At 46.9% G+C, this 8,650-nt stretch overlaps 1 pseudogene; it reads left to right on the forward strand.

Moving 5' to 3' along the window:
• Positions 1-6,701: 6,701 nt before the first annotated feature.
• On the forward strand, positions 6,702-6,819 carry LOC124614143 (annotated as a pseudogene).
• The last annotated feature ends 1,831 nt before the right edge of the window (positions 6,820-8,650 follow it).

Genomic DNA, 8,650 nt, shown 5'->3' on the forward strand with positions numbered 1-8,650 from the left:
CATCAAACAAAACAAGACGACATCTACAAACGCAACCAACTCAAACTCCGCTGTCCATAAATCGGGGGTGGATATCTCTTCTGAACAGCACGTTGCAATGCATCCCAGATATGCTCAATAATGACAGTGTCTGCGGAGATTGGTGGCCAGCGGAAGTGTTTAAGGTCAGAAGAGTGTCCCTGGAGCCACTCTATAGCAATTGTGGACGTGTGCGGTGTCGCATTGTCCCACCGGAATTGTCCACGTCCGTCGGAACGTACAACGGACATGAATGGATGCAGATGATCAGACAGGATGCTTAAGCACGCGTCACCTGTCAGAGTCGTATTTAAACAAATCAGGCGTCGCATATTACTCCAACTGCACACGCCCTACATCATTACAGGGTCTCTACCAGCTTGAACAGTCCCCTGCTGAAATGCAGGATCATAGATTTATGAGGTTGTCTCTATACACCTACAAGTCCATCCGTTCGAGAAAATTTGAAACGAGTCTCCTCCGACCACGTAACATGTTTCCAGTCATCAACAGTCCAATGTCAGTGTTGACGGGCCCAGGCGAGGCGTAAAGCTTTGTGTCGTGCAGTCATCAAGGATACACGTGTGGGCCTTCGACTCCGAAAGCCGATATCAATGACGTTTCGTTGAATGGTTCGCACGCTGACACTTGTTGATGGCCCAGCACTGAAATCTGCAGCAATTTGCCGAAGGCTCTCACTTCTGTGACGTTGAACGATTCTCTTGGTCCCGTTCTCGCAGAATCTTTTTCCGGCCGCAGCGATGTCGGATGTTCTACCGGATTCCATGTATTGACGGTACACTCGTGAAATGACATGTCGGAAAGAACAGACACCATATCCATATAAGTATATAGTTCTGGCAGCACCAGCCATGACCTTCTTCTGTGCGGATGCACACATATTCCCCGAACTCTTATGGGACTTGGTAAGAATGTCTTCCACGAGTAATGAGTATGTTGGGGTGAGATACTACGAATGCAGTGTGTGGACATACAAGGTGAGAATGTGGGTCTCGCGGGAGGCGTGCGCGAGATAGTCCCTGCAGTCGCGCTATTTTCTGTGCCCTCGGTGGCTCAGATGGATACAGCGTCCGCCCTGTAAGCAGGAGATCCAGGGTTCGAGTCTCGGTCGGGGCACCCATTTTCACCTGTCCCCGTTGATATATATCAACGCCCGGTAGCAGCTGAAGGTATTAATATTATTATAATTTCGTTCTAGATGGCTGCAGGTCATCAATGTCCGAAAGAACAGACACCAAATCCATATACGTAACATGTAAAAGTCCCTAGTACTTGAAGTGTAGATGAAGAAGAAAAAAAAAATTATGCACAGTCTATCCAGAGAATTGCAGGTGACCTCAGTGCAGTAGCTACGGTGGCAACTTCAACTAACAACAGTAAACAACATATGTGCACTCGACCAGTCAGTTGCGAGTAGGCACTCCTAAGTAGTGAACGTGAAGCCACAGTGTGTCAGCGTCGTGGTACTACAAATTGCAATGAAGCAACACCTCTGAACCAAGTTTTCAAGATATTCTGTGCAATGTTTTGAAGAAAAGTGTGCGCAAAGTTTGTCCTGCATCTCTCGACTCCCAAGCAAAATAACGATACGTTGACGCTTGCGGCGTCGTGATTTATACGCAAAACGAAGACTGTTCTTTTCTGTGGAAAATCATCAAGGGTGACGAGACTTGGCGTCATCAATTCGAACGTAGCACAAAACTAAGAAGTGTAGAAATCCACATGAAGGGTCAAGGCTTTGACGACATAACCCAAAGAAAGACTTTTCTGTTTCGCATGGCTGTATGAACGTTCTGTGCCTTGCACTCAAGTGGGGGGAAACTACGTAGAACATCTGAAGCATTAAAACTACTATCTCCTTCTCTGGTTTTTAGTATTATTATTATTATTAATCCGGGCCCGAAACTTTTTCAGCTGACGGAGGATGCATATGTTAGTAAGATCGTTTAGTTGTATATTGCATGGTAGGATATGCTAGTCTGTGTAAGAACGGCCCACTTTGTTGGTGTATGCTGTTAATTATGGGAAGACAGGCCAAGTAGAGGAGGACTCGCGATCTTAGGATTTCGTACAAACTTAATTAATCGTACAGATAGTTTATCTACAGGTTTTGATGAGCGAGTTTGCGAGTGTGAAAATATGCCACATAAACGACAGTATCTTTTACTGCTTTGACTTAGGAGCTTAACTTTTTTACACCGCTAAGGGACCGTAGATCTTACTATTCGACATAAATTTCAGATTGATACCTCTATCCGCTCCTAAGAAAAAGGGGTCCTCACAGTCGGAAAGACAAACAGGACAACAAATTGATTCTATAGGGGTTCCGTTTCCACCTCGTTGAGGTACGGAACTCTAAAAATCATTAAAAATTTTCCTAGACTGGAAGCATTGTAAACATATAACACTGGTTTCGGTGTGGGGCGGCGGTGGGGTGAATGGACTGCTGTGGCCTGTTGTGGGATTGTGAATCACTGAGGGCTACGGCGGGGATGAAGCCTCTCTGTCTTTTCTAGGTCCCCAGTTCCATACAATACAACTGTACACATGTGAGATTACTCGCTATCCAGTCAGATTATTGCGACCACTTGTCAAAAGCCTGAATAACCACTTTTTGCAGTGCGGGTCACTGTGAGACGCGCAGGAACATGTTCTGGAAATTACCGACAAGGATATGGGGCCATGGCGACTCTAGTGACGTGACCAGCAGCGATAGGTTTCTCGGCTGAAGATCCAAGGGGCGAACAGCCCGATCGATGTGGTTCCACTGGTTCTCCATCGGATTTAAATCCGTGGAGTTTGGTGGCCAGGGGAGTACGATAAACTCATCCTGGTGGTCTTCGAACCAGGCACGATGCTGCGAGCTGTGTAACACGTTGCGTTGTCCTGCCGGTAAATGCCATCAGGCCGAGGAAAAACAAACTACATGTAGGGGTGGACATGGTCCCCAAGGCTAGATGCTTATTTGTGTTGATCCATTGTGCCTTTCAGAATGATGAAAACATTCCCCAGACCATAACGTTCCTTCCGTCAGTATGGACTCTTTCGACGATTGTTGCAGAGTTTTTGCTTTCAGACGTTTCATGCCGTACACACCAAAGGCCATCTGTCCGATGGAGCACTTGAAAAATCCACCTGTCCCTACTTAATAAATGCCCAGTTGTGATATTGGCGTGCAAATTCCAGCCTTCGACGCCGACGAACAGCATTCAGCATGAGTGCATGAACCAGGAGCTTGCTGCTGAGGCGTATACGCAGCAACATTCGCTGAATGGTCGTTGAGGAGACATACACTACTGGCCATTAAAATTGCTACACCACGAAGATAACGTGCTACAGACGCGAAATGTAACCGACAAGAAGAAGATGCTGTGATATGCAAATGATTATCTTTTCAGAGCATTCACACAAGGTTGGCGCCGGTGGCGACACCTAAAACGTGCTGACATGAGGAAAGCTTGCAACCGATTTCTCATACACAAACAGCAGTTGACCGGCGTTGCTTGGTCAAACGTTGTTGTCATGCCTCGTGTAAGGAGGAGAAATGCGTACCATCACGTTTCCGACTTTGATAAAGGTCGGATTGTAGCCTAGCGCGATTGCGGTTTATCGTATCGCGACATTGCTGCTCGCGTTGGTCGAGATCCAATGACTGTTAGCAGAATATGGAATCGGTGGGTTCAGGAGCGTAATGCGTAATGCCGTGCTGGATCCCAACGGCCTCGTATCACTAGCAGTCGAGATGACATGTATCTTATCCGCATGGCTGTAACGGATCGTGCAGCCACGTCTCGATCCCTGAGACAACAGATGGGGGCGTTTGCAAGACAACAACCATCTGCTCGAACAGTTCGACGACGTTTGCAGCAGCCCGGAATATCAGCTCGGAGACCATGGCTGCGGTTATCGTTGACGCTGCATCGCAGAGAGGAGCGCCTGCGATGGTGTACTCAGCGACGAACCTGGGTGCACGAATAGCAAAACGTCATTTTTTCGGATGAATCCAGGTTCTGTTTACAGCATCATGATGGTCGCCTCCGTGTTTGGCGACATCGAGTTGAACGCACATAGGAAGCGTCTATTCGTCATCGCCATACTGGCGTATCACTCGGCGTTATTGTATGGGGCGCCATTGGTTACACGTCTCGGTCGCCTCTTGTTCGCATTGACGGCATTTTGAACAGTGGAGGTTACATTTCAGATGTGTTACGACCCGTGGCTCTACCCTTCATTCGATCCCTGCGAAACCCTACATTTCAGCAGGATAATGCACGACCGCATGTTGAGGTCCTGTGTGGACCTTTCTGGATACAGAAAATGTTCGACTGCTGCCCTGGCCAGCGCATTCTCCAGATCTCTCACCAATTGAAAATGCCATACAAACTCTGTTTGACTCAATGCCCAGGCGTATCAAGGCCGTTATTACGGCCAGAAGTGGTTTTTCTTCGTACTGATTTGTCAGGATCTATGCACCGAAATTGCGTGAAAATGTAATCACAAGTCAGTTCTAGTATATTATATTTGTCCACTGAATACCCGTTTATCATCTGCATTTCTTCTTGGTGTAGCAATTTTAATGGCCAGTAGTGTAGTTGGTAGCCCCTCCGTGTATCTGGTGGTCAGTTGCTCCATAGTTGCTCGATTATTGGGCCGTACACATCTCTGCAGCCGACGTTCATCCCTGTCATCTATGGGTCTGGGTGCTCCATAGTTGCCTCTAAGTATTTTTGGGTAGCACAATTTTGCACGGTATATTTTACGCGTGGCGGCATACCAACAGTTTACAAACTTAGTCGCTTTGGAACGCTACCACCCTTGGCCCAAAAGCAAATGCTCACGTCGTTTTGGACGTCAGATAATTCCCTCCATTTCCACATTACGGCGACGACTGCAGCGTTTTCGAAGTTCCCCCGATACGCTTTATATTCCCTCCACTCGTAGTGCTGCCACTTGCAGTCTGTGAGAGGTTATTGCTGAACGTAGACAGCGGTCACATTAATGTGGCTGGAGCTTGTAGATGCTCCTGCAGAGCTGCTTCTACATCTACGTGGTTACTCTGCAATTCACACTTATGTGCCTGGCAGAGGATTCATCAAACCATTTTCATACCACTTCTCTACCATACCACTCTCAAATGGCGCGTGGGAAAAAGGAACACCTAAATCTTTCCGTTCGAGCTCTGATTTCTCTTATTTTATTATGATGACCATTTCCCCCTACGTAGGTAGGTCAACAAAATATTTTCGCGTTCGGAAGAGAAAGCTGGTGATTGAAATTTCGTAAATAGATCTCGCCGCAAAGAAGACAGCCTTTGTTTCAGTGACTGCCACCCCAACTCGCGTATGATTCCAGAGACACTCTCACCCCTATTGCGCGATAACACGAAACGAGCTGCCATTCTTTGCACTTTTTCGATTTCTTCTGTCAATACTACCTGGTAAGGATCCCACACCGCGTAGAAATATTCCAGCAGAGGACGGACAAGTGTAATGTAGGCTGTCTCTTTAGTGGGTTTGTCGCATCTTCTAAGTGTTCTGCCAATAAAGCGCAGTCTTTGTTTCGCCTTCCCCTCAATATTGTCTATGTGGTCTTTCCAATTTAAGTTGCTCTTATTGTAATTCCTAGGTATTTAGTCGAATTGACAGCCCTTAGAATTGTGCGATTTATTGTATACCCAAAACTTATCCGATTTCTTTTAGTACCCAAGTGGATGACGTCGCACTTTTGTTTAGTGCCAATTGCCACTTTTCACACCATACAGAAATTCTTTCTAGATCATTTTGTAACTGTGATTGATCGTCTGATGATTTTAGTAGACTTTAAACTACAGCGTCATCTGCAAACTAAGGGGGCTGCTCAGATTATCACTTAGATCATTTATGTAAATCAGGAACAGCAGAGGGCCTATGACACTACCTTGTTGAACGGCAGATATCACTTCTGTTCTACTCGATGATTTACCATCTATCACTACGAACTGTGACCTCTCTGCGAGGAAATCTAGGAATATGGAATCGATCTGAGGTCCCTTGTAGACAGCACTCTTTACCTCATGGGAATAAGTAACTAGCTGCGCTGCACAAGAACGATATTTTCCGAATCCGTGTTGGTTATGTATCAATAAGTCATTTTCTTCAAGGTGATTCATAATGTTCGAGTACAGTATATGTTGCAAAATCGTACTGCAAATTGAGGTCAGTGATATGGGTCTGTAATTCAATGGGTTACTCCTATTTCCTTTCTTGAATATTGGTGTGACCTGTGCTTCTTTCCAGTCTTTAGGAACAGACTTTTCGTCAAGTGAGCGATTGTAAATGATTGCGAAGAAAGGCTGCATACTCTGAAAGGAACCTGATTGGTATAGCATCTGGACCGGAAGAGTTGCATTTCTTAAGTGATTTGAGTTGTTTCGCAACAGGTAAGATATCTACTTTTATGTCACTCATGCTAACAGCTGTTCGAGTTTCGAATTCTGGAATATTTACTTCGTCTTCTTTCGTGAAGGAATTACGGAAAACTGTATTTAGTAACTCCTCTTTAGTGGCACCATCATCGGTAACATTTCCATCACTATCGCGCAGTGACGGTATTGACTGTTTTTTGCCACTGGTGTACTTAACATACGACCGGAATCCCTTTGAATTTTCTACCATATATTGAGGGGCAACGGCCTTGCCGCAGTGGATACACCGGTTCCCGTCAGATCACCGAAGTTAAGCGCTGTTGGGCGTGGCCGGTACTTGGATGGGTAACCAGCTGGGCTGCCATGCGCTGTTGCCATTTTTCGGGGTGTACACCCAGCCTCGTGATGCCAATTGAGGGGCTACTATACCGAATAGTAGCGGCTTCGGTCAAAGAAAACCATCATAACGACCGGGAGAGCGGTGTGCTGTCCACCCGCCCCTCCACATCCGCATCCTCAGCTGAGGATGGCACGGCGGTTGGATGGTCCCGGTGGGCCACTTGTGGCCTGAAGAAGGAGAGCTACCATATTTTGAGACAATGTTCCATTGCGGATACTATTAAAAGCATCTCGCATTTACGTCCGCACTAAATTTCGAGCGGTTCTACGCGCTGCAGTCCGGAACCGCGCTGCTGCTGTGGCCGCAGGTTCGAATCCTGCCTCGGGCATGGATGTGGTTCAAATGGTTCAAATGGCTCTGGGCACTATGGGACTTAACTTCTGAGGCCAAAAGTCCCCTAGAACTTAGAACTACTTAAACCTGAGTAACCTAAGGACATCACACACATCCATGCGCGAGGCAGGATTAGAACCTGCGACTGCAGCGGCCCCGCGGTTCCAGACTGTAGCGCCTAGAACCGACCGGCCACTCCGGCCGGCGATGTGTGTTAGGTTAGTTAGGTTTAAGTAGTTCTAAGTCTAGGGGACTGATGACCTCAGATGTTAAGTCCCATAGTGCTTAGAGAAATTTTTTTTTTTTTTTTTTTTTTTTTTTTTTTTTTTTTTTTTTAATTTCGAGCTTCCGTGAAAGTTAGCCAGTCTTGGGGATTTTGCTTTCTTCTGAATTTGGCATGCTTTTTTCGTTGCTTCTGCAACAGTTTTCTAAAGTGTTTTGTGTGCCATGGGTATGCATACGCTGTGTTAGTCATATACTGTTTTGAGTAGTGAAGCGTTACGGTGCTGCGTTGCTGGCAGACCTGCTGGCGAGGTTGGTGAAGCGCACGCTGCGCATGTCGTCGGCGACGTCTGAGGAGGACGCGGCCACGTCTCCGCCGGCGGGCTGCTCGGCGCTGCCCGAGATCCGCATCAGCGCCTCGCCGGACCCCAACGCCGCGGCCGCCGCCGGCGACGCCGACGCGGACGGCGGGCAGCGGCAGCGCAGGCGCCAGCGGGCAGAACCGCAGCAGCACGTAAGCACAGCCGTCCTCTGCTCGCGTCACAACAGCTGTCACCGCGGAGGTTCCCTACCCCGTCTCACTTCTCAAAGCAACTGACACGCTTCTGTGCACTAACTTCGCGTCGACAGGCGACAGCAACTTTGCTTCGTTTTCCTGTTTCTGTTACTTCTGCATCCTCGTACTAATTGTTGCAAGAGCTACAGAGATTACACAAAACAATAAGAAAATATAGTTATAGCAGTCATAAAAGCTGCCCATCTGTGTGTCTAAAGCAGGTCGCACAATATATGGCGCACATTGAAAATTTAATAATAAGTTTATAACTTACAAGGGAACCTCCCCATCGCACCCCCCTCAGATTTAGTTATAAATTGACACAGTGGATAGGCCTTGAAAAACTGAACACAGATCAATCGAGAAAACAGGAAGAAGTTGTGTGGAACTATGAAAAAAAAAGCAAAATATACAAACTGAGTAGTCCATGTGTAAGATAGGCAACATAAAGGACAACGATAGCTGATGAGCGTTGTGGTCTCGTGGTTAGAGTGAGTAACTGCGGAATGGGAGGTCCTTGGTTCGAGTCCTCCCTCGAGTGAAAATTTTGCTTTCTTTATTTTCGCAAAGTTACGATCTGTCCGTTCATTCATTGACGTCTCTGTTCACTGTAATAAGTTTAGTGTCTGTGTTTTGCGACCGCACCGCAAAACCGTGCGATTAGTAGACGAAAGGACGTGCCTCTCCAATAGGAACC

Source organism: Schistocerca americana, chromosome 4 (assembly GCF_021461395.2).
Source record: "Schistocerca americana isolate TAMUIC-IGC-003095 chromosome 4, iqSchAmer2.1, whole genome shotgun sequence".
NCBI lineage: Eukaryota > Metazoa > Arthropoda > Insecta > Orthoptera > Acrididae > Schistocerca > Schistocerca americana.